The 25,769-nt window shown below is 45.7% G+C and overlaps 1 long non-coding RNA gene across 2 annotated transcripts; it reads left to right on the top strand.

The window, feature by feature from the left end:
- Positions 1-23,532, top strand: LOC143764661 (uncharacterized). 2 transcript variants are annotated; one of them, XR_013213247.1, is made up of 4 exons: positions 1-174; positions 19,161-19,283; positions 19,384-19,537; positions 21,768-23,532. It is a non-coding gene; the product is annotated as an uncharacterized LOC143764661 (long non-coding RNA). The 2 variants fall into 2 exon arrangements; XR_013213248.1 differs by lacking the exon at positions 19,161-19,283.
- Positions 23,533-25,769: the final 2,237 nt, after the last annotated feature.

Here is a 25,769-nt window from a genome sequence, read left to right as displayed (position 1 = left end):
TTTTTTTTTTTGGAAAAGGGTGTTTCTCCCCCTCTTGTTACCAATCAATCTAACTCAGTTGAGACAGCAGGACACAATAAATGTAGTGATCAGATAAACAAATGTCCAGGTCTGCATGGATCATAAACCCCTTTGAAAAAGTTATGTGATCTCTCTACATAGGGACAAGCAAAAGTGAGTTACATATCTATAAACACAAACAAATGCATAATAAGGTGACTAACATATATAGCTATATGCAGGATTCAATGCCGAAGATAGAATGAATCAGATACCATCCAAGCCGCTTGCTGTCAGGGAATGGAGCAATAGACATGCAGGATAGTTCAGTTCAGGGAATGAATGATATGATTACCATCCAAGCCGCTTGCTGTCAGGGAATGGAGCAATAGACATGCAGGATAGTTCAGTTCAGGGAATGAATGATATGATTACCTGTATTGAAGAGAAGAGAGATGCTTGTTATATTCTGCCATGTTATAACTGCTGCATACTTAGAAAAAAAATATACTTTGAAAAAAAAAGGACACGAATAATAGTGCACGAATGCTAGTGTGAAAGAGGCCTTAGCGGGAAGTACTGGTGATCCCCGTTCGTACCAGTTTAACAATCAGGGGCGCTTGAAGGGTATATCATGGCGACAGGCCCATTATTAAGAGTGACGCCTAAATGAAGTGAAAATAAATAGCTCTGGTTGACCACTTCCACATCATTATTATCTGCGTTGTTGCATCCCAGTAACCTGGTCACGTTAGTTCTTAGACCCATGGTAACAAATAATTGGTGGTGGATAACCCCTTTAATTACACCTGCAGCGGAGCTGTGCTGTTCATGACACTGGAAATTGGTTTCATGTTGCAATGAACATTATAAAAAAAAAAAAATGTGCATGTTAAAAGTGTAACTGATGACAGGGAAGACCCCGACAGAAGAGGCCACCGGCAGTCCAACAATGTGTCTGTGACTGAAGCCGCTTTCAGGTGGCAGTGGCCCCCTTACCTCCCGGGCCCCTGTGTGGCTGCACAGGTTGCACCAATGGTGTGTCTGCCCCTGACCTAAGACCATTGTATCTGGAGGGATGACTATATATATATATATATACCGGTATATATTTGATGTCTATATTAAATGATAAGTAAAGTTGGCAAGATTGCAGCGGGTGACGCTCGGGCCCAGAGGTGACACCTGCTTCCTTTTCATGCATCATTGAGTTCCTCATTTATTCACCACACACATGGCCTCGATATCAGTAGCACTCCATTATTTTGTGTGGATAGTAATTGTAATTATATTTTGCTGCTGTGTGAAGGGAATGAGTGATATTTGGCTTTATTCGCGCAGTTTCTCAAATGGAAACAACTTCAGGAAATAGTCCGTTTGTTTGAGGAGTTTATATTTCCTGGAACAGTATAGGAAGAGCATTTTTCCTTAGGTGTCTGAAGTTTTTTTTTTTTTTGGACAGTGCCTAGTTTGGAGCAGATCCCATCAGGATCCACTTCACTGACAAGCACTCTTTGTTTCCACTGTCCACTCTGTCAAATCCTTTACAACCCCCCCCCCCCTCCCCCGTCAAAAAAGCAAAGTGTTTCCAATAGAAATGGTTAGGAAGAGTTTTACAAGTGTTTTTGTAGAGGATTTTGTTTTGGAGGTTTACACTCCTGCCGGCCCCCATATGCAAATAGTCTCATGCTGGCCCCCATACACAAATAGTCTCATGATGGCCCCATATAGAAATAGTCTCATGCTGGTCCTCATACACAAATAGCCTCATGCTGGCCCCCATACACAAATAGTCTCATGCTGGCCCCCATACACAAATAGTCTCATGATGGTCCCATATACAAATAGTCTTATGGTGGCCCCCATATGCAAATAGTCTTATGCTGGCCCCCATATAGAAATAGTCTCATGCTGGCCCCCATACACAAATAGTCTCATGCTGGCCCCCATACGCAAATAGTCTCATGCTGGCCCCCATACGCAAATAGTTTCATGCTGGCCCCCATACACAAATAGTCTCATGATGGCCCCCATACACAAATAGTCTCATGATGGCCCCCATACACAAATAGTCTCATGATGGCCCCCATACACAAATAGTCTCATGATGGCCCCCATACACAAATAGTCTCATGATGGCCCCCATACACAAATAGTCTCATGATGGCCCCCATACACAAATAGTCTCATGATGGCCCCCATACACAAATAGTCTCATGATGGCCCCCATACACAAATAGTCTCATGATGGCCCCATATACAAATAGTCTTATGATGGCCCCCATATGCAAATAGTCTTATGATGGCCCCCATATGCAAATAGTCTCATGCTGACCCCCATACGCAAATAGTCTCATGCTGGCCCCCATATAGAAATAGTCTCATGCTGGTCCTCATACATAAATAGCCTCGTGCTGGCCCTCATACAAATAGTCTTATGATGGCCCCCATATGCAAATAGTCTCATGCTGGACCCCATACAGAAATAGCCTCCTGCTGGCCCCCATACGCAAATAGCCTCATGCTGGCCCCCATACAAATAGTCTTATGATGGCCCCATATACAAATAGTCTCATGCTGGCCCCCATACACAAATAGTCTCATGCTGGCCCCCATACAGAAATAGCCTCATGCTTGTCCCCATACGCAAATAGTGTCATGCTGGCCCCCATATATATGAGATGGGTGCGGGCCAAACATTCATTTGGCAAACAACTGTCTCACTCCACTGCGCCATACACATGAGCGCTCAGCTCGGCCGAGCATTCATGTGTTTGCACTGAGGAGAAAGCCGCTGACAAACACTAGGACCTAACCCTAATCCAATGCAGTTACGTAGTGCGATCATGACTCAAAATCAGGATTCAGACAAACCCCCGATGGAGCCGTAGACTGCAGTGACACAGAGTTTACATTGCTAGCCCAGTTTGCGGACTTTGCAGTAGGTCCATGCGGTATTTTTGCTCGATGTTCGTAGCCCGGATTTCCCCTACATTGTCCTGCATGCTGTTCTTTATCCAGCTTATATGCATTGGATGAATAATATATGATCTTGTGATGTGATGGGCACTGTTACACAGGCGGTGCTGTATTCTGCTCTACAGGGTGACAAATGCATGTCACAGGCGAGTGCATAGGGACGTGCAGAGCTCTTTCCCTGGGTCACTGGTGGGGGTGAGAACTTTCTGCATTGTGCTGAAGCAGTGTGACCTCGTCATGGCTGGTGCTGGAACTCTCTGCAATGTGCCCGAGAAGAAAGGAGCTGAATATCATGGCCAGTTCTCTACCCTTTGTTCAGGGACACTATAGACTTTGTGCTGGTAAGCAGAAGCGTGGCGGTGCGCACATCCATACACACACTGGCTGATTAGCCGTAGTGACTTACCGGAGGATATGTGGTGTTGGTTGTGCCCTGGAAACTGTGAGGATAATAGCTGTGGCCAGATCCTGACACCACAGTTAGGCTACGTTCACATTAGCGGCGGGCGCCGCAGCGGCGCCGCATGCGTCATGCGCCCCTATATTTAACATGGGGGCGCATGGACATGCGTCGCACTTGCGTTTTGCGCCGCATGCATCGCTGCGGCGCCCGCGTCCGGCCGCAGAGGACGCAGCAAGTTGCATTTTTGCTGCGTCCAACTTTCGGCCAAAAAGGACGCATGCGGCGCAAAACGCAGCGTTTTAGCGTGCGTTTTGCCGCGTTTTTGTTTGCGTTGTGCGCTGCGGCGCCGACCCTGCGGCGCACAACGCAAATGTGAACGTAGCCTTAAAGAGAATCTGTCACCAGGTTTTTGTTCTGTAATATGAAAGCAGCATGTTTTTGCAGACAGAGACCCTGATTCTAGAGATGTCACTTGCTGGGCTGCTTTTTGTAGTTTCAATAAAATCAATGTTTTATCAGCAAGAGATGATCAGTAGAGGACTGGTTGTCTGGTGCCATGTAGTCCTCCTGCTCTGTGTAACCCCGCCCCTACCACTGATTGGCAGCTTACAGAAAGCTGCCAATCAGTAGTGTGGGCGGGGTTATACAGAGCTCAGCATTCAAGAGAACTGGTAGATCTGCAGCAGGTAAAACAAGAATTTGATCAAAACTGCAGCAAGCAGCTCAGTAAGTGATACATCGCTGGAATCAGGGTCTCTGCCCCTACATCATTCTGCTCTTGGATTACATTAAAAAAAATCTGTTGACAGCTTCCCTTTAAGATAAATAGAGATGGGGATCCTATCCTGCTGCCTGGCAGATGGGAGGAAAATATGATAATTAGTATTACCTTAATGGTGAGCTGTGTTGTGTCCATCACCTTGAATATACTTGATATTTTTTATCATTGACCTTTCAAGGATCCTACTGGGCCACGCCAGGCCCCACTCTTGCTTTTGTTGAACTTATTACAAAGGTTGATCAAAGTTTAAAACTTTTAATAATGCATGTAACAAGTACGTGGGTGAGATTATACACTGGTCAAACATAATATTAAAACCACATGCCTAAGATAATGTAATAATGTAGGCCGCTGTGCCTGTAAACCGTCTGTGACCCATCAAGGCATTCATTCCACAAGGCTGGATAACGTCTCTTAAGGAGGGTACGTGTTCTGCCGGCAGCCTCCAAGTGTTTCCAGGCGAGGCTGCGTTAGGAAGGCGCCGGCAGTCTATTTCATGGAGCAGCTTCACTGCTTTGCCATCGTATTTGTGGCCAGACGCTGGGATCTTTTCTCTGTATCTTACAATATGGGGGCGAGAAGTTTCTGAAACCTGAAGCACCTATAAGACGTAACACAAGATTGAACGTGCACAGCATTGTGGTCTTCACGCTGCGGTGCATAGGCTATGCTCATTTTATCAGAAGCTCCAGGCTCTTTTTCAGGTGGATTCCCTCGTGTATATATATCCTTTAAGACCATCCTTGTGAGATGCAGCCGCAATGGATTGGGGATCAGAATAGTTTTTCCAGCACATCCCAGAGATGCTCGATCAGAAGGAGATACAGGGAATTTGAAGGCCAAGGTAATACCTTGAACTGTTTGTTATGTTCCTCAAACTAGTCCCCTATTTTTGCATTGTAGAAGAGCACATTATTCTGCAGAAAGAGGTAATCCCTCAGCCATCAGTAGATGTACTTAGTTTGGTTGGTGCCATGTGTCTTAGTAACATCCACGTTAACACTAGGCACAAGGATTCTTGACAAAACATTGCCTAGAGCAGAGGTGTCCAACCTTTCTGACCTTGAGAGCCATGGTCAGCTCTGAGAGAGGTTTGAAAAAACTGACCGTCACATCCAAACATAGATCAAGTGTGAATAGGTGCTGAACCTTAGAGTCACCAACTCCTATACAGTCAAGCAAAAAAGGCAGCACACTGCAGCGCTAACACATGCAAACATGAAACACAGAAATTTAACTGCATTACTGCACTAAAAATATGAAAAATGAGAGTGTTTAGCGCATAAAAAAGGCCAATTTTATGTGTACCTGGTAGCCACTTTACGGCATCTCTCTTATATCAGGTCCTACGCTTTCCTTCCTCGCTGAGAATAAATGTCTCCATGTGAATGGGTACCTATGAAAACCTCTCATGAGACTAACATTCTCTTTCTCTGTGGAGGGGTACTAGACCTGCTGCAATCAAGACACCTGTGATTAGGAGGCAGAGTGCTCAGTCAGAAGGTTAGACAATACATTTGAAAAACTGACCGTCACATCCAAACATAGATCAAGTGTGAACAGGTGCTGAACCTTAGAGTCACCAACTCCTATACAGTCAAGCAAAAAAGGCAGCACACTGCAGCGCTAACACATGCAAACATGAAACACAGAAATTTAACTGCATTACTGCACTAAAAATATGAAAAATGAGAGCATTTAGCACATAAAAAAGGCCAATTTTATGTGTACCTGGTAGCCACTTTACGGCATCTCTCTTATACCAGGTCCTACGCTTTCCTTCCTCGCTGAGAATAAATGTCTCCATGTGAATGGGTACCTATGAAAACCTTCACATGGAGACATTTATTCTCAGCGAGGAAGGAAAGCGTAGGACCTGGTATAAGAGAGATGCCGTAAAGTGGCTACCAGGTACACATAACATTGGCATTTTTTATGCGCTAAACGCTCTCATTTTTCATATTTTTAGTGCAGTAATGCAGTTAAATTTCTGTGTTTCATGTTTGCATGTGTTAGCGCTGCAGTGTGCTGCCTTTTTTGCTTGACTGTATAGGAGTTGGTGACTCTAAGGTTCAGCACCTGTTCACACTTGATCTATGTTTGGATGTGACAGTCAGTTTTTTCAAATGTATTGTCTAACCTTCTGACCGAGCACTCCGCCTCCTAGTCACAGGTGTCTTGATTGCAGCAGGTCTAGTACCCCTCCACAGAGAAAGAGAATGTTAGTCTCATGAGAGGTTTTCATAGGTACCCATTCACATGGAGACATTTATTCTCAGCGAGGAAGGAAAGCGTAGGACCTGGTATAAGAGAGATGCCGTAAAGTGGCTACCAGGTACACATAAAATTGGCCTTTTTTATGCGCTAAACGCTCTCATTTTTCATATTTTTAGTGCAGTAATGCAGTTAAATTTCTGTGTTTCATGTTTGCATGTGTTAGCGCTGCAGTGTGCTGCCTTTTTTGCTTGACAGCTCTGAGAGAGGGTCACGAGCCACATCAAGCTCCTACCCCCTCACAGTAGTGACACTCAGAGCCCCCGTTACTGGTGTGATGGCAGCCAAAGCTTTTCCATTGAAATCACACCAAGGCAGTATGCCAAGCTCCAGAGTTTCCTATCTCACCCCATTCAGATCTTCTCCTCTGTGCAGGGGTAGACACAAAAGTCACCATCTAGAGATCTGCTCTTAATATCTGTTTTCTACACCTGGTGCTAGTGCACCCAGCTGGCAGACAGCCGTGAGCCACACATCATCGGCCCGCAAGCCACATGTGGCTCTCGAGCTACAGGTAGGGGACCCTTGGTCTAGATCATCACAATAACACTACTCCATCAGCCTGTGGTCTTCCAAAAATGCATCCAGGTGTCATCTATTCCTCAGATAATTTATGTATATGTACCCATTATCTGCATTGCTCATTTTGTTTCTTGTTGGTTTTGTAGGCTTTATCGCCAATGTGAACATGCGTTTATGTGCTGCATGTGTACCAACTTAATGCAAGCTCAATTTTTGTGTTTTTTTCTTTGTATTTTTGCATTCTGTGCAAGCTGGGGAGTGGCCTCCCCCTCCTGAGCTGGAAATTGCATTTAAAGGCTTCCCCAGACCGGTGGCCACAGGTCGTGCCCTCTCCTTTTGTCTGCACCTATTCACACACTGAAGTCAACTGTGACAAATGGTAAGGTTTTTAATATGGGACTGTGTAGGACCTCCCGATCAGAGTCACCTTGTTGCGGTGGGGTGGCTTTTATGCTATTTTTTTATTCAAAAACAGTATTACTAAGAACCCTGTGTTATTTAAATGCACTTCTGCTTTTTACTTATTTAGTTACAGCAGGGATTTTGCTTATTTTGTTTCTTGTAGGTTATGTACCCATGATCTACGTGATGTAGAAGACAATCTGATTAATCAGACCAGGCCATTGCTCCATATTCCAGTTGTGATGCTTTTGTGGGCACTGTATGTGGCACTGTATGTGGTGGTGCACAGGGATCACCATGGACACTCCAACCAATCTGTTCTGACACCTTTTATTGTAGACAGTGTTATCTTTCTCACCAATTAGTAGCTTTCCTCTGGAATCTGACCAAGAAGGCGAGATCTCCCATCCTTCCATCTCCATGATCCTTGGGTGCCCATGACTCTTTAGCTGCTCACCGGAAGTTGTCCTTCCTTGGCCCACTTTTCAACAGCACTTGCCCATTTTTCTAGTTTCCAACATTTTAATCTCAAGAACCAAATGTTCACTTTCTGCCAGAGGGTGTGTGCACTCTGAGTTTTTTTAGGAGCGCATGTCATTTCCTTGAAGCCGCTCTTAATGGAATCAGATCTAAATTAAGCACTGTCCTATTAAAAGGCTGCAAAAACTCAAAACAAGAAACTCTTCCAAACTGCTTGAGGAAACAGTTCTAGAAACACAAAAAATCCTCCAAAAACTCCCAAAAAAGATGCATTTCTTGAAGCTGTTACCGCTAAAAATGTCATAGTTTTTGACCGCCTAAAAAGAAAAATCCATATGCACAAAACCTAATGTATCAATGATTAATAGTGTTGATCTTACCTGTCACTTCACATGTCAGCGGTTTATAGATTATTTTCACTGAAGGCTAAAGTTATCCGGAAAAGAATGGTGCGTAAGGGTAAAACCTTCTAGGCCTCCATCAGTTTTAGGACTTTATAGATAAAAATGCACAATAGCCTGCCAGCAGCCGCCAGTGATGGACAGGTCACCTATAGCTGGATTTACATGTTGCCAAAAGTTAGACGTCAAAGTTTAAAGAACAAATATCTCTAGAGACAATGCATTTTAGCTTGTGGCATTTTCTTGCTGTTTTTGGGGCATACGTCTTTAAAAGTGAAGCCTTAATGTACCGTCACACTCAGCGACGCTGCAGCGATATAGACAACGAGCCGATCGCTGCAGCGTCGCTGTTTAGGTCGCTGTAGAGACGTCAAACACAGCAGCTCCACAACGATGCAGGAGCGATCCTGTGACGTAACGGTGACTCACTTATCGTTGTCACAGGTCGTTAGCTCCATGTCAAACATTGCTGGAATCGTTGCTTTTGCTGTCAAACATGACGATACACACCGACCCGACGACCAAATAAAGTTCTGGACTTCTAGCTCCGACCAGCGATATCACAGCGGGATCCAGATCGCTGCTGCGTGTCAAACACAACGAGACGCTAACCAGGACGCTGCAACGTCACGGATCGTTGTCGTTCTCGTTGTAAAGTTGCTGAGTGTGAAGGTACCTTTAACCATTTCCTGTTGCGAGAAACACCAAATAACCCTACTCAGGTCATGAAGGAATAAATATAATAATACCAAAACAAGGATGCCTTCACAAAAAGACCAAAAGAATGTTTACAAAAACAATTATAATCTTTATTGAAATACACAATATAAAAACATAAATTTTTATTTTTTTTTGTTCAGCCTGTTCATTATTTAATATGATTGTATCACTGTTTTTTTGAGGTTGATTCCTATGTGGGTCCCACTCTGTGTTCCTTGCATCAGTGGCTACTGTTTTTTTATGTTTTTATATTGTGTATTTCAATAAAGATTATAATTGTTTTTGTAAACATTCTTTTGGTCTTTTTGTGAAGGCATCCTTGTTTTGGTATTATCATTTCCTGTTGCGGCCAAATCCCATTCTTCCTCCTTTTCTTTTTCCCACGTGTTGATGGGCTTGGCTGTTTTGCCAGATGAGTGGCAGTATTGGGTGACAGCATTCACTTTACTGTAAAATGTACTAAAAAGCAGGAAATAATGCCAAGTGGTGTGAAATGTCTGCAGTAGGGTTCAGTTCAATACACACCAAACACTAATTGCTTTTTTCTGCTTAAGCTTTAATAGGCTTTTTCCTACTGCTGTGGATAAAATATTTATGTACTTTTTTTCCAGTCCATGTGAATACATGATTATTGTTGATATTTTATGTTTTGTCCATCATAAGTGGGTCTCTGGTGCGGTCATAGGGGTCTTCTGGTGACATCTGCTTCAAATGGCAAAAGTCACATAGATTTCACCCAATAAATCAGTGGCATCGCTAGCACCTAAGATCCATGGGTCCCAAATTCTTCAACAATGTCCTGGATCTCTAAGTGAATGACACTTTTAAAATGACCCCAGTTAGATCCTGTAGTAGAACATGTGCTCCCTGCCATACTCCTCACTGCCCGCGGCATAATAGATGTCGTGGCTGGAAGAAGTGGTTATGATGGTGTAAGGGGAAGAAACCAAGTAGGCATGTCTCCTCCGTAATGGGTCCGGAACCGTCGGGGCTGTCACCTAAATTGCAGGTGGGAAAGCTTAAAGCGCGGGACCACTCCCTGTACTCGAGAGAAGGGGGCGTGTCCAGCTGAGAGAACGTTCACGCTCAAGGATTCAAACAGTTTGAGCAGGAACATCGAGCGCGAGAGACGCCTGTGAGGTAAAATCAGCTGTGAGGCGACCGGGCAGAGTAGAGCAGAGCCTGGGACGGCAAAGCGCTTTGACAGGAGACTACCGATTGGGTATCTCTCAGACACCGCTGTCCCCGCTGACATCGCTGAGACCACTGCCACAGTCGCCCCTGCTGACAGTACTGACCGTGAGAGACAAGGTCTGTGAACGAGACTTGAGTACGCATCAATATGGCACAGCGAACCGGGCTGCCCGTTGTATACTGTGTTTGGGCAGTGCCACAGGTCTCCGTAGTTTTGAGACATTCACCGCTGAGGATAAGGACGTTTCCTTCTTCATCGCATCATCGGTTGGACCCAAGACCCGCGTCAGGATCCCGAGGAGTCACCACCATCGTCAGGACCATGAGAGGACACCGCCAACGTCAGGAGATACTACCCCATCTTCCTCAGGACTGTGACAGACTGCCACTTTGACACAATCTAAGAGGCCCAGTCACTGACAGGAGTTCAATCGTGATTGTCATCTGAGTGATAAGTTATATTTTATTGAATTGTCTGCTTCACTTGTCCTTGTTCCTTAAGTTATCCTCATTAGTCATTTGCTGTATTAGGGAATATAATCCCTCCATTTTGTCCCTGCTTGGAGTCTCTGTTGTATAATAAACCCCCATCACTCTTGGTCTGTGTACAGTCCGTTACTGCATCCTACGTGCCTGCAGTCTCCTTACAGTGGTCTGGGACACCCAGATGGAAAAGTTGGGAAAAGTGAACAACTCTAACCTGAAAGAATGTCAACTGTGAGCCATGTGTCACTCACCGGTCCTGGCTCTAGTGTCGGGCCTGGCGCCCTTCTCCCATGGCCGCCTCTCTTTACTATAGTTTACTTTGGTTTACTCAAGTAATCGGGCAAACTCTTCTGACATCATCACTGTAGACCTTTTAAGACAGGTATATATACACTCACCGGCCACTTTATTAGGTACACCTGTCCAACTTCTTGTTAACACTTAATTTCTAATCAGCCAATCACATGGCGGCAACTCAGTGCATTTAGGCATGTAGACATGGTCAAGACAATCTCCTGCAGTTCAAACCGAGCATCAGTATGGGGAAGAAAGGTGATTTGAGTGCCTTTGAACGTGGCATGGTTGTTGGTGCCAGAAGGGCTGGTCTGAGTATTTCAGAAACTGCTGATCTACTGGGATTTTCACGCACAACCATCTCTAGGGTTTACAGAGAATGGTCCGAAAAAGAAAAAAAATCCAGTGAGCGGCAGTTCTGTGGGCGGAAATGCCTTGTTGATGCCAGAGGTCAGAGGAGAAAGGGCAGACTGGTTCGAGCTGATAGAAAGGCAACAGTGACTCAAATCGCCACCCGTTACAACCAAGGTAGGCCTAAGAGCATCTCTGAATGCACAGTGCGTCGAACTTTGAGGCAGATGGGCTACAGCAGCAGAAGACCACACCGGGTACCACTCCTTTCAGCTAAGAACAGGAAACTGAGGCTACAATTTGTACAAGCTCATCGAAATTGGACAGTAGAAGATTGGAAAAACGTTGCTTGGTCTGATGAGTCTCGATTTCTGCTGCGACATTCGGATGGTAGGGTCAGAATTTGGCGTAAACAACATGAAAGCATGGATCCATCCTGCCTTGTATGGAGCATCTTTGGGATGTGCAGCCGACAAATCTGCGGCAACTGTGTGATGCCATCATGTCAATATGGACCAAAATCTCTGAGGAATGCTTCCAGCACCTTGTTGAATCTATGCCACGAAGAATTGAGGCAGTTCTGAAGGCAAAAGGGGGTCCAACCCGTTACTAGCATGGTGTACCTAATAAAGTGGCCGGTGAGTGTATATATACACATTCATTGGAATTTAGGAATAGTGTTGGCCCTAATTAATACACTTTAATGCCATAATTGTGGATATACAGTGGCATGTAAGCAGTTAAGCAAGTTGATCATGAAATGATCTCTAAAAGGTCTGAAGTTACAGATGACACTTTTTATTTGCATTTTAGGCAAAAATATATATATTTTCATCTTTTACATTTTAAAAATGACAAAAAGGAAAATGGTCCAATGCAAAAGTTTGGGCACCTTGCATGGTTAGTACCTAGTAGCACCCCCTTTTCCAAGTATCACAGCTTGTAAATGCTTTTTGTAGCTAGACAAGAGTCTTTCAATTCTTGTTTGAGAGATTTTCTTCCATTCTTCCTTGGGAAATTCTTCCAGTTCTGTGAGATTCCTGGGCCATCTTGCATCCTCTGCTATGTTGAGCTCTAGCCACAGATTTTCAATGATCTTCAGATCAGGGGACTGTGAGGGACATTGTAAAACTTTCAGCTTGCACCTTTTGAGGTAGTCTACTGTGTATTTTCACAACATGTTTAGGATCATTATCCTTTGTAGAAGCCTTCTTCTCTTCAACTTCAGCTTTACTACAGAGGGTGTTATGTTTGAATCAAGAATTTGTTGAAATTTCTTTGAATCCATTCTTCTCTCTACACCTTATTATTATTACTATACATTTATATAGCACCATGTATTCCATGGCGCTTTACATGTGAAAAGGGGCAAATATAGACAAGCACAATAAACATGAGCAATACAAAGCACACACAAGTACAGAAGGAGAGAGGACCCTGCCCGCGAGGGCTCACAGTCTACAGGGAATGGGTGAGGATACACTAGGTGAGGGTAGAACTGGTTGTGCGGCGGTTCAGCAGACTAAGGATCACTATTTAATAACACAATCATGAAGCGCCAGAGTATATTGTAACTGAAAGCAAGCAACCCCAGCTCTCCCAAAGCGCCCAAAGGGCACCAAGTCACCAGGACAACTCCAAGCAGAAGTTAGCACAAAAAAAACAGAGCAAAAAAGTCCACAACATAGTTATGTATAAAAATATATATAACGTTTTATTTCTATAAATATAACAATGTAACAACAAAGTATCTAAACTGCATATAAGTGCTGTGTGCACTATGCATATAAAAGATGACAATAGGGAGGAGACATGACGGTAGCTGAGTTGGGGGGGATACTACAATACATCCTTTCGGCAACAGACATAAGCCAATATCATTTGTACAAAGGGTCCCACAGGCACCCCATTAACATAAGTGGCAAAAGTTAAATGTAACATATTACAGGCTTACCCATTGCAGTCATCAGGGAAAGTACCCCCACCTTCCTCAGCACCCCCGGACGCGCGTTTCGCGTACTAGCTTTCTCAACAGGGTTCGCTCATAGTCAGTCTCATGGTGTTTAAATAACAATAAAACCGGAAGTGGCGCCGGAAAGACGGCGCATGCGCGGTGACGTCCAGGGCGCGTCATCGCTGGGGCCGTCACAGCAGGGCGTGCATGAGGGCGGAACTCCGCCGTTTGACGTCAAGTGACACGCACGCCCAGCTGATACTGGCAGCCGCAGCTGAAGACGAGCACTCCGGGCGGCAGCGGGCATGCGCACCACCAGCAGCCATTTTCTAGGAGACCACGGCAGCGGCCATCTTTGGAAGGATAAAATCGCTACATAATCCCAAAATACTCCTTATGTGGGGGACAATAGTGAAAGAAAGAACCTCATGCAAAACAATGAATGAGGTATATAGGGGGGAACATAAAAGCCCACCCATTGTGTCAATCACCTAATGTGAAAGACTCTAAGTGGACTTAACCACACAGAGACAAATACAAACATACAATTAAAGTGACATGTGCAGTGGATATTATTTACAGTTAGTGCACACATAAAGATAATACAATAACAATAGATGAGAGCTTCTTATTTCTTTGTAACTTCCACTCGTGGAAAAAGGGGAATCCATTGCAGCTTATCTAGCATCCAAAGCCGTGGTCATATATAAAGGATAAACTAAAAATAAAAGACACACAAGACAATTATTATGACAAAATATATTAAAAAGAATGGTGGATAAACTCACACTAGAGAGAGAAGAAGACAATTATGCCCAATATCTATGGTACATCCAATATCGCACAGGCGTGACGAAACAAAAACAGTTGTGCACAGTATACCATATAAAAATCTACGGAGCTGGGTTAGTCAGAGGAACGGAGCAAAGCTCAGCTTCTCATTCAGTCCTTTAGGAGTCAGGGTATCAAGGGTGACCATCCACCAGCACTCTCGTTGTGCCAGTGTTTTAACCATATTGCCACCCCTGATCCCTCCATGTATCCTCTCTATGCCTCTCACTTTCAGGCCGCGGGGATCAGATCCGTGAAAAGACCAGAAGTGTCTTGACAAGGTCTTCAGACTTGACACATCCACTACTTCTTTAGCAGCCAGGATGTGTCATACATGTTCGCGCGTCCGAACTTTTAATTCCCTAGATGTGAGACCAACATAGATCAAAGAGCAGGGACAGGTGGCATAGTATATTACAAATGTCGTATTGCACGAAATAAACTCTCGTATTTTAAATTCCCTGCTCCCGTCTGAAGTCTTGAAGGTTCCACATCTGAGAATGTTCGGACACGCGACACATGAACCACAAGGGAAACATCCATCATTGGGGGATGCGGGCCGAAGCTTTCTCTGATTGTATCGATCTTCTGCTTAAAGAAAGAGGCAAAGTCTTCAGCAGAAATGAGGGGAGAGGGAGGAGGTGCTGGGGGACGGAGTAGAGAATTGAAAGTGTTGAAAATCTGTTTAGGGTTGTGAGACAGGGAGGATATGAGATGAGAAGTAAGTTTGTTTTGCGGCAGTGAGTGTGGACTTGAAGCTGGCGAGGGACTGCTTGTATGCGATAAAGTGCTCGGCAGAACGGGATCTCTTCCATCTCTGCTCAGCAACCCTGGAAACCTGTCTCAGTTCGATGGTCAGGCTGGTCAGCCAGGGCTGTCTGTTGATTGTACGAGTTTTGCTGTGCATGAGGGGGGCGGCCGAATCAAGTGCTGCTTTTATTGTGGTGTTGTATAAAGTAGCAGCAGCATCTGTGTCATGTAAGGAAGCTATGTGTGTAAGAGGGAAAAGGGACTCAGAGAGTGAGTGTAAATTGAGGTGTTTGAGATTTCTGCGAGAGTGGGTGAGTTTGTGGAGTGGGAGTTGCACACTAGGAGAGAAGAGTGAAGAAAATGTCAGTAGGTTGTGGTCAGAGAGGGGGAGGGATGAGTTAGTGAAATTAGTAAGGGAACAGAGGTGGGTGAAGAGCAGGTCCAGCGTGTGGCCATCTTTGTGAGAGGCTGCGGAGGACCACTGAATGAGGCCAAAGGAGGCAGTCAGTGATAAAAGTAGAGGCAGCTGAGGTGGAAGTGTCAATGGGGATATTGAAGTCACCCATGATGATAGTGGGGATGTCAGCAGAAAGGAAATGAAGTAGCCAGGTGGTGAAGTGGTCGAGAAAGGTGGAGATGGCTAGCTCTGGCGGGCGGTAGATGACAGCCAGCTGGAGGTTGGAGGGGGAGTAGATGCGGACGGAGTGCACCTCAAACGAGGGAAGAGTAGCAGATGGTGGTAGCGCAATTGAGGCAAAGGAGCAGGTGTCGGACAGGAGCAAGCCAACTCCTCCACCACATTTGTTGCTGGGGCAAGGGGTGTGAGAGAGGTGGAATCCACCATAGGAAAGCGCGGCTGGAGAGGCTGAGTCAGAGGGGGTGAGCCAGGTTTCAGTGATGGGAATGGGGGATGGATGAATGGGTATGATGAGGAGTAGCAGACAGAGTGTTAGAAGGTGGGAGCAGGATAGGACATGATGTGGCTGTGTGTGTCTGGAGAAAAAGGATTGCATGTGGAGGAACAGTTACACATGAAATGTTCCCCGTGCCATTACCTGCAACACAACCCCAAAGAATGACTGATCCACCCCCATGCTTAATGGTTGGCAATGTGTTCTTTTCCTGAAATTCTGTGCCCTTGTTTCTCCATCCATACATTTGATCATTGTGACGTAAGAGTTCCACTTTAACCTCATCGGTCCACAGGACTTGTTTCCAAATGCATCAGGCTTGTTTAGATGTTCTTTTGCCTACTTCTGACGCTGTCCAAGTACGGTAAATGGTGAAAAAAAAACCAATTCTGATATTACTTTTTTGGGAATTGTTTTTACAGTGTACATTTTGTGGTAAGAATTACTTTGCATTATGATTCTCCTCATCAATATGATAATGGCGATAACAAACATTTCAAATATTTCTATTATTTTAGTACTAAAAAAAAACATCTGAACTTTAAAAAAATAAATTAATAAATTTGGGTTGTCTGCATTTTCCAAGACCCGTATCATTTTTACTTTTTGGCGGATGGAGGTGTGTGATGGCTTATTTCTTTGCTGGACCAGACAAAGTTTTTGTTAGTACAATTTTAGGACAGATGCGATTTTTTGATCACTTGTTAAAGCATTTTTTGTGGAATTGACGCGACCAAAAACAACGTAATTTTGACGTTCTTTAATTTTTTTCGTTTGCAGTGTTTACCCATTGCATTAATTGTTTTTATATTTTAATGGATTTAACCAGTGGCGTAACTACAAAGTTATGGGCCCTGTGCGAACTTCCAAATGGGGCCCCCCCACCCCGGACCCCCCCCCCACCTTCCCCTAGATACGCCTCGGACTGTTGCAGGAATCTCCTGCACTGCAACATGGTGTTGGGTGCCAGCACAGCCCGCACAGTGGTATATCCAGCACAGCCCGCACAGTGGTATATCCAGCACAGCCCACACAGTGGTATATCCAGCAGAGCCCGCACAGTGGTATATCCAGCACAGCCCGCACAGTGGTATATCCAGCACAGCCCGCACAGTGGTATATCCAGCACAGCCCGCACAGTGGTATGTCCAGCACAGCCCGCACAGTGGTATATCCAGCACAGCCCGCACAGTGGTATATCCAGCAGAGCCCGCACAGTGGTATATCCAGCAGAGCCCGCACAGTGGTATATCCAGCACAGCCCGCACAGTGGTATATCCAGCACAGCCCGCACAGTGGTATATCCAGCACAGCCCGCACAGTGGTATACCCAGCACAGCCCGCACAGTGGTATATCCAGCACAGCCCGCACAGTGTTATATCCAGCACAGCCCGCACAGTGGTATATCCAGCACAGCCTGCACAGTGGTATATCCAGCACAGCCCGCACAGTGGTATATCCAGCACAGCCTGCACAGTGGTATATCCAGCACAGCCCGCACAGGGATATATACAGCACAGCCCGCACAGGGGTATATACAGCACAGCCCGCACAGGGGTATATAGAGCACAGCCCGCACAGTGGTATATCCAGCACAGCCCGCACAGTGGTATATCCAGCACAGCCCGCACAGGGGTATATACAGCACAGCCCGCACAGTGGTATATCCAGCACAGCCCGCACAGTGGTATATCCAGCACAGCCCGCACAGGGGTATATAGAGCACAGCCCGCACAGTGGTATATCCAGCACAGCCCACACAGTGGTATATACAGCACAGCCCGCACAGGGGTATATACAGCACAGCCCGCACAGGGGTATATACAGCACAGCCCGCACAGGGATATATAGAGCACAGCCCGCACAGGGGTATATAGAGCACAGCCCGCACAGGGGTATATAGAGCACAGCCCGCACAGTGGTATATCCAGCACAGCCCGCACAGTGGTATATACAGCACAGCCCGCACAGTGGTATATCCAGCACAGCCCGCACAGTGGTATATACAGCACAGCCCGCACAGGGGTATATACAGCACAGCCCGCACAGGGGTATATACAGCACAGCCTGCACAGGGATATATAGACCACAGCCCGCACAGGGGTATATGGAGCACAGCCCGCACAGGGGTATATACAGCACAGCCCGCACAGGGGTATATAGAGCACAGCCCGCACAGGGGTATATAGAGCACAGCCCGCACAGGGGTATATAGAGCACAGCCCGCACAGGGGTATATAGAGCACAGCCCGCACAGGGGTATATAGAGCACAGCCCACACAGGGGTATATACAGCACAGCCCACACAGGGATATATAGAGCACAGCCCACATCTCATCTCCCCCCCCGATAATGGCCCCACAGTCCAGTTAAAAAGAAAAAAAAAACTCTTCTCACCTTTCCTTTTGCCCGCGCTGCTCCCGGCGGCTGCAGTCTGCCCAGGACACAGCAGGTGCGCGATGATATGACATCATCGCGCACCCGCAGTGTACTGTCAGAGGCAGAGCGGGGAATGATGGGAGAGGGAGCGTCAGGTGACGCTCTCTCCTCCATCATTGCATTGAACTATACCGGTGTCATAGACGCCGGTATAGTTAAATGCGGCGGCGGCACTGGCGGGGGGAGGGGGAGGAACAGTGCAGCGGCCCACTACTGGCACCGGCTCTTCTGGCATTTGCCAGAAGTGCCCGATGGCCAGTCCGGCCCTGCTCTGACCTGCCGGCCCCGGGCCCCTGACCTGCGGGGCCTGGTCGCAATGGCGACCGCTGCGACCGCCGTAGTTACGCCCCTGGATTGAACGTTTCTTAATGCGGTTATTTGAACTTTTAGGTTTTTTGTTTTTTTCAATTTTTAACCCCCTTAGGGGACTTGAAGCTTTGATCGTCTGATCGCTTGTGCTATATACAGTGATGCCACAGCATGTCGCAGAAATCACCGTCTACTTTGAAACCTGGCCACAGGCAGGGCTTCATAGTGACAGGCACAGGGGTCATCAGCAGACCCCCCGCTGTCATGACAACCCACCGGTGAGCCGCGATCACATCACGGGCGTGCTGATGGGTGGAGAGTATAACGTGCACGCACGTCGATTCGTCTTACATGCCGTTGCCAGAGATTGACAGCAGCATTTAACAAGTTAACAATTGTGGGCGGAGCTCTGCTCCACCCACGATTGTTAGGAGCAGGTTCTGGCTGTAATACACCGCCATCCCCGGCCAGGTATGGGGCAGTCTCGCTGCGTGAGCCCACTCTATACACCCACTTCCAACTCATTCCATACATGTACGGCGGATGTCTTGATGGTGTAAAGTATCTCTTAGACCTGAAAAGGCTGGTGTGTTTACTCTGAAAATCTATGCCAGTATGGCTGTATATTCCTTTTTGAGGTAACCATATGCAACAAATGAGAGACGTGCATCTCACCAGCAGGCCTCCGGTGAGACAGCCACGCCGAATCCACCCGCTAAGGGGGTGATTACCCGACAGGCTGCCAAACAAAAGGGCCATGCAGGGGGGAGACCGACGTCTGGACCTCAGGGCGGGCTGCAGGTACACAATTTGTCATCTCGTGTCTTTTCAGATGCCCAATTGGATGTTCTTGGGAGGGGCCTGACCTTCTCCCCCACTAACTCCTTTAATTATTTTTTAGCACTGAAAGATCTACATTTGTTCTCTCGGAAGCTCATTTTAAGGAAATTACACTATAAGGGAACATCTACAAAACGAAACGTTGACTGAGATGGAGAAGGAGGCACTGCAAAACCTCGAGGACCTCCTCGATGAAAAAAACACGTTTCATCCAGGTAGGTTCCCGGCAGCGGTCATGCCCAGATCTACGAGGTTTCCCCCCTTTGCACTGTGTCCGGCCGTTGAGATCTTTACGAGGCTGGTGACAGAAGATTTGAAAAAACTGTCAACCAGGCGCAAATTCGATTATTTGACTCAGCGGCAACGGCAGGCCCTGGAGGAATTACAATCATATAAGGATGTGGTCTATAAACCAGCAGATAAGGGGGGAAACATCGTGGTCTGGCCATGTGAGAAATACGAGAAAGAAGCGTTTCGACAGTTGAAGGATACTAATACTTATACTAAACTGTCATACAATCCAGTGACCTCCTTCTCGTCTCAGTTGCAACGAATCCTGATAAGGGCCCATGAGGAGGGCACTATTGATAAAAGGATGTTGGAGGGGTTGATGGTCAGGTCCCCCAAGACTCCAACTTTTTACCTCCTGCCAAAGATCCACAAAGATGCCGTCGACCCTCCTGGGCGCCCTATAGTGTCCGGCATCGAAGGTCTATCTGACCCTATATGTAAATTCATAGACTACTTTCTAAAACCTCTAGTAGAAAATCTGCCATCTTATGTGCGTGACACTGCGGACGTCCTTACGAGGGTCGACAGCGTCTCGGTGGATCAACATGTGTTGCTGGTCACCGCCGATATCCAAACTCTGTATACGTGTATCGATCACACACATGGATTAGAAGCGGTCCGTTTTTTCTTGGGGACCTCCGACCTGGACAGCTCTGTTTGTGAATTGATCCTCGAGCTCCTGTGTTTTATCCTCACTCACAACTTTTTTGTCTTTAAAGACGTTTTTTATTTACAGAAGCGCGGCACAGCCATGGGTGCGGCCTGCGCGCCCTCGTACGCTAATCTCTTGCTGGGTTATTGGGAGAGATTCTTATTTGGCGACGAGGGCGCGGGGGCCGCTGACCATGTGCTGTGCTGGCTTCGTTATATTGACGACATTTTCTTTATGTGGGCGGGGACTTCACAGCAGCTCGAGGATTTTATGCTTAGACTGAACACGAATCCATTCAATATTAGATTGACTTATCAGTATAATCTTGTTAGGATTGACTTTTTGGACATCACGCTGGAACTCGACACTGCTCGGTGTATCCAGACTGATGTCTTTTGTAAACCAACCTCTGTCAATTCTTTGATTCGTGCTGACTCAGCCCACAACCCTGCCACCATCAGAGCTGTCCCGGTCGGACAGTTCCTAAGAGTAAGGCGGATCTGCTCATCCGATCAGAAATGTTACAATCAAGCTGCAGATTTACAGTCCCGCTTTGAGGCACGCGGCTATAGCCGCAGGTGCATCAAGCGTGGATTTGATAGAGCCAGGAAAACTCGGCGTGGTGACCTATTGTATGCAACCAAGAAACATAAAAGAGGAGGTGAGAAGGATACCATCAGGTTTATTAGTACGTATAACCATGAATGGCTTAACATCAGGGGTATTCTGAATAAGCATTGGTCTATCTTGAAGACTGAGCCCGCCCTGGGGAACAGTTTGGGTGACTTTCCTGCTATGACTGCTAGAAGGGCACCGAACATTGGCAATTTGCTAGTCAGGAGTCATTATATTCCACCAATAAAAAATATCTTTGGCACCCGGGGCCCCCCCTTGGGCTGTTTCCAGTGTGGCCACTGCCTGGCTTGCGCAAATGTCCAACGCACCTCTACTTTTGAAACCTCCGACGGCCTGAAACAATTCAAAATTAGACAGCACATTACTTGTGGCACAAGTAATGTTATCTACTATGCCACATGTGCTTGTCCTCAGATCTATATTGGCCTCACGTCCCGGGAATTTAGAGTCAGGGTGCGCGAGCACGTTCGAGACATTTGCGCGGCCAGGACGGTGGTCGATCCCTCTGGACTGAAGACGATACCACATCACTTTAAGACCTTTCACAATTGTGACGCGGGGTCTCTTCAGATCAGGGGGATCGAGAGTCTGCATCTGGACGTGAGGGGTGGGAATTATAAAAAAACTTCTAGCCCAACGAGAGGCAAGCTGGATAGTGCGACTTAACACAATGGTACCAAACGGGCTAAATGAGACACTAAGCTTTGCCTCATTTCTATGATGATTTAACCATTTCGTGGGGTTCATGAAATCGTCCCCATTTCTATACGATCATGTTCCCCCAAGATCCTGGTTTTGGATCTTTTTGTTGTTTTTAACATGTGTTCTTATTTTATTAATTTTTTTTCTCACTTTTATATCCCTAGTAAACTCTATGGCATGGACCGAAATATGCCCATATTTATCTACAGATGTCTCCAACTCTTATATATACTTTTGGACTGAATTTAATGCATTGGTAAAGTTACACGTCATATGGAGGACCGGGTCTGCAGGAAGATGCTTTGTCATGAATCTTGCCCAGAGACTGATAATGGCTCATAGAATTTGATGCTACTGGATTACTGTTTTCTCTGTTGTGGACATTGCATTGTAATGTGTATGTATGTGTTCTTTGCCATGTATCACCTGGCTGTGCGCATGGACGCTGCTTCTGCAGTCTCCTTCTTCAGCCACGGTGTCTCAAAGGCCCCTCGCGCGTGCGCGGTGACGTCTGTCCCCGCGCGTGCGCATCGGTGCTTGACGCCGTCGGCCGGGATAGGACCTGCGGTTTGTGGTGCGCATGCGCCGCGAGCGCCAATGCTAGTGGTCGGTTCACAACGTGACCGGTTCCACATGACCCTGAATGGGACATAAAAGGTCCTTGCCTATTTACTGAGCTATCCCCTTGAAAAAGCTGCACATCAAAGAGGCGAAACGTGCGTTGGGGCGTTCTTAGATCCAACCCGGTACCACCACCCGTTCACCTTAACACCCTGCTGTTTGCTTTGGTAAGCGCTGCTCCAGTACATTTACTATGCCTATATAGACTATTTGGTTATTATATATGTGTATCACATGGAGAGCTTGCTTTCTGCTACTTAGAATTTTTGTACTAATGGGGGTTGGTGGCACCTGATCATGTATATCATCCTTTTCCCCTTTTTAACATTTTTGTATTGTATTTATGTCACTTGGCAGATTTATAAATAAAGTATTTGTTCTTAACCATTTATACTCTATTCTCCTCCTATTTTTCATCTTCTTTTTGAAAGTTTGTCTGCTCAATAATAAAATAAGGATTTACATTTTCTGAAATGGAGCTACATTTAAAAAAAAAACAAAAACACGCTATTGGGGGTATTGCACACGCACTTCTGTTTGTCTGAGCCTCATGCCTTTGGAAGAACAAAGGACAAATGGAAGTAATTAGAGCGCAGCATCCCACTAGTGGACACTGATAGGCCACGTAGGCCCAGCAGCTGATGCCACCTGAGTCCCGGGAGCAGATATTGCTGAGTATATAGTGGTTATATTTTACTACTGCATTTAAAAAGTTATTTTCTGGGTACTGGACAACCCCTTTATGGTTTTATACTTTTATCATTAACTTATGCCAGTAGAGATTGTACTAGACATCCGTTTATGTTAAGGCGGTTTTTTTATGCCTAACAAGTTAAAATATGTGAAGGAGCCGTGATTCTTTAGGATTCCTTAGCATAGCTCAATATCAGATTGATAAGCTCCTTGCTCTCATGCACATCTATTAAAACCCCTTAACGACAAGAGGTATTTTTGGTTTTGCATTTTAATTTTTTGCTCCCTTCCTTCTCAGAGCCATAACTTTTTTATTTTCCTGTCAATATGGCCATGTGAGGGCTTATTTTTTGCAGGACGAGTTGTACTTTTGAACGACATCATTAGTTTTGCAAAAAAAGTGCAACCCCACAGTTGTTTTTGTTTTGCTTTTTACCATGTTCACTAAATGCTAAAACTGACCTGCCATTATGATTGTCCAGGTCATTACGAGTTCATAGACACCAAACATGTCTAGGTTCTTTTTTATCTATGTGGTGAAAAAAAATTCCAAACTTTGTTAAAAAAAAAAAAAAATTGTGACATTTTCTGATACGCGTAGCGTCTCCATTTTTCGTGATCTGGGGTTGGGTGAGGGCTTGTCTTTTGTGTGCCGAGCTGATGTTTTTAATGATACCATTTTGTGCTGATATGATCTTTTGATCGCCTGTTATTACATTTTAATGCAATGTCGCTGCGACCAAAAAAAAAGTCATTCTGGCATTTTTACTTTTTTTCTCACTACACTACACTTAGCGATCAGGTTCATTCTGAACGCGGTGGTACCAAATATGTGTAGGTTTGATTTTTTTTATTGTTTTATTTTGAATGGGGCAAAAGGGGGGTGATTATAACTTTTATACATACATGCTTTTTTAATCGTTTAAAAAATATTTTTTTTTTTACTTTTGGCATCCTTCAATAGTCTAGAAGCTGCCATAACCCGATTGGCTCTGCTACATACAGGCGGTGATCAGATCGCCTGTATGTAGCTGAACTACTCACTTGCTATGAGCGACAACTACCAGGTGGCGCTCATAGCAATCCGGCAGTGACAGCCATAGAGGTCTGCAGGAGACATCTGGTTGTCATGCCAACCCAGCGGTGACCTGCGGTCACATGACGGGGGTCACCGATGGGCAGGATTTATGCCACACTTGCCGGAATCTCGTGTTAAATGACGCTGTCAGTTTGACGGCGACATTTAATGGGTTAACAGTTGCGGGTGGATCGCGATTCCACCCGTGGCTGTTAGCGGCACATTTCAGCTTTTCAAAACAGCTGACATGTGCCGGAAAAGATGTGGGCTCAGCGCCAGAGCCCACATCAAAGGGAGGGAGTCTGGCATCGGCGTACTATTATGCCCGATGTTGGAAAGGGGTTAAAGAGCAATGGTGAATGCCACATCTTCACCATTCACCAAGCCAGCACCGTCCATTTGGTAGTATCTGTGCCTGGTACTGCTCATTCCTACAGAAGTGAATGCATTGTGCTGTAACACCCGGCACGGCCGCTATCAGATACACAATGATCGCTGGAGTTGGGATCTATCCTAAGAATAGCCCACCAATAGTCTCCTTCCAGACAGCCCCTCTCGGTGCCGATTCTGTCTTGTGACTTGGAGGGAAATAATGCAAATGATAATGCTTATAAAGCGGAACTGAAATCTTATACATAAGAAAAGCGTAAAAACCCAGGTCATGAAGTGTGCACAGTTTGTGTGCGCTCGTTTGTCGACACAGTCTATACATGCTTTGCGCTATTTTCAGCATTCTCGTTTCCCTGTAATAACCGTGGCGAGGATTATACAGGGGAAATCTATTACAGAAATGAAATGAGAAGAGACGCAGTCAGGGAAATCCAGTCTCTAAAACGCATGCGTCGTGTATTCCTATATTTAACATTAAAAACGCATGCGTTTTTTTTTGTTCGCGTTTTGCCGCGTCTGACGACGCATGCGTCGTCTCGTCCTTTGCGGCTTGGCGCAGAAATGCAACATGTAGTAATTTCTAGAGGCGTCTATTTGCCGCCAGGAAACGCATGCGTTCGATTGCGCAAGGATTGCGACAAAAAACCGCATTGCTGTCAATGTAAACGCATGCGTTTTTAAGCACATGCGTTTGGTTGCGGTTTTGAACGCATGCGTTTCAATTGAGAAAAACATGTCTAGACACTGATAAGCCACCCCCCACCATCAAGGTGATAAAGGGAGGGTGTGGACAGTTGCAGGTCACTTCTCACCAGACTCTGAAGCAGACGAGACACAGACAGGCTACATCTTGGAGGAAAACAAGACCCTGAACAATGTGAGTATATCCTAGCAAATGCCTTCATTTTCTATTTTCTGTCTCTACATGTCCTAATTTCTGCCATTTCTTTCTTTCTGCATGCATCAGAATGTCTTCTTCGGATTCTTCATCTGGTGAGGAGTTTCGGCCAGGACAGTCGGAAGTGGAGCATGTCAGTGAGGTGAGTATTTGCCTCGTCAGATTGGTAAGTATTCACTGTCACATCGACACATGTGACAATTTGATTTTTTATTTTTTTTAGAGCTCTTCTACTGCGGCAGAGACAGGGCAGGAGCAGCGGAGTCAAGGTCCGGTGGAAAGACGGCAGCGGGTACGTATACAAGGCTGACTGTCCTCAGTGTAATATTCTTGAATCTTCCTTTCTTTCCACTCGTATTTCTTTACTTTTTTCTTCTGGAATCCTTTTGTATGTTGACTTTCCTATTCATGCCATTTCTCAGCATCTTTTTTCTTTCTTTTCCTTATGTTAATTGAGCAAACTTTAATGACTTTCTTTAATTTTTA

Source organism: Ranitomeya variabilis, chromosome 4 (assembly GCF_051348905.1).
Source record: "Ranitomeya variabilis isolate aRanVar5 chromosome 4, aRanVar5.hap1, whole genome shotgun sequence".
In the NCBI taxonomy this organism is placed as follows: domain Eukaryota; kingdom Metazoa; phylum Chordata; class Amphibia; order Anura; family Dendrobatidae; genus Ranitomeya; species Ranitomeya variabilis.
The sequence above is the reverse complement of the archived record's forward strand: the minus strand, read 5'-3'. Positions and strand labels throughout refer to the sequence as shown.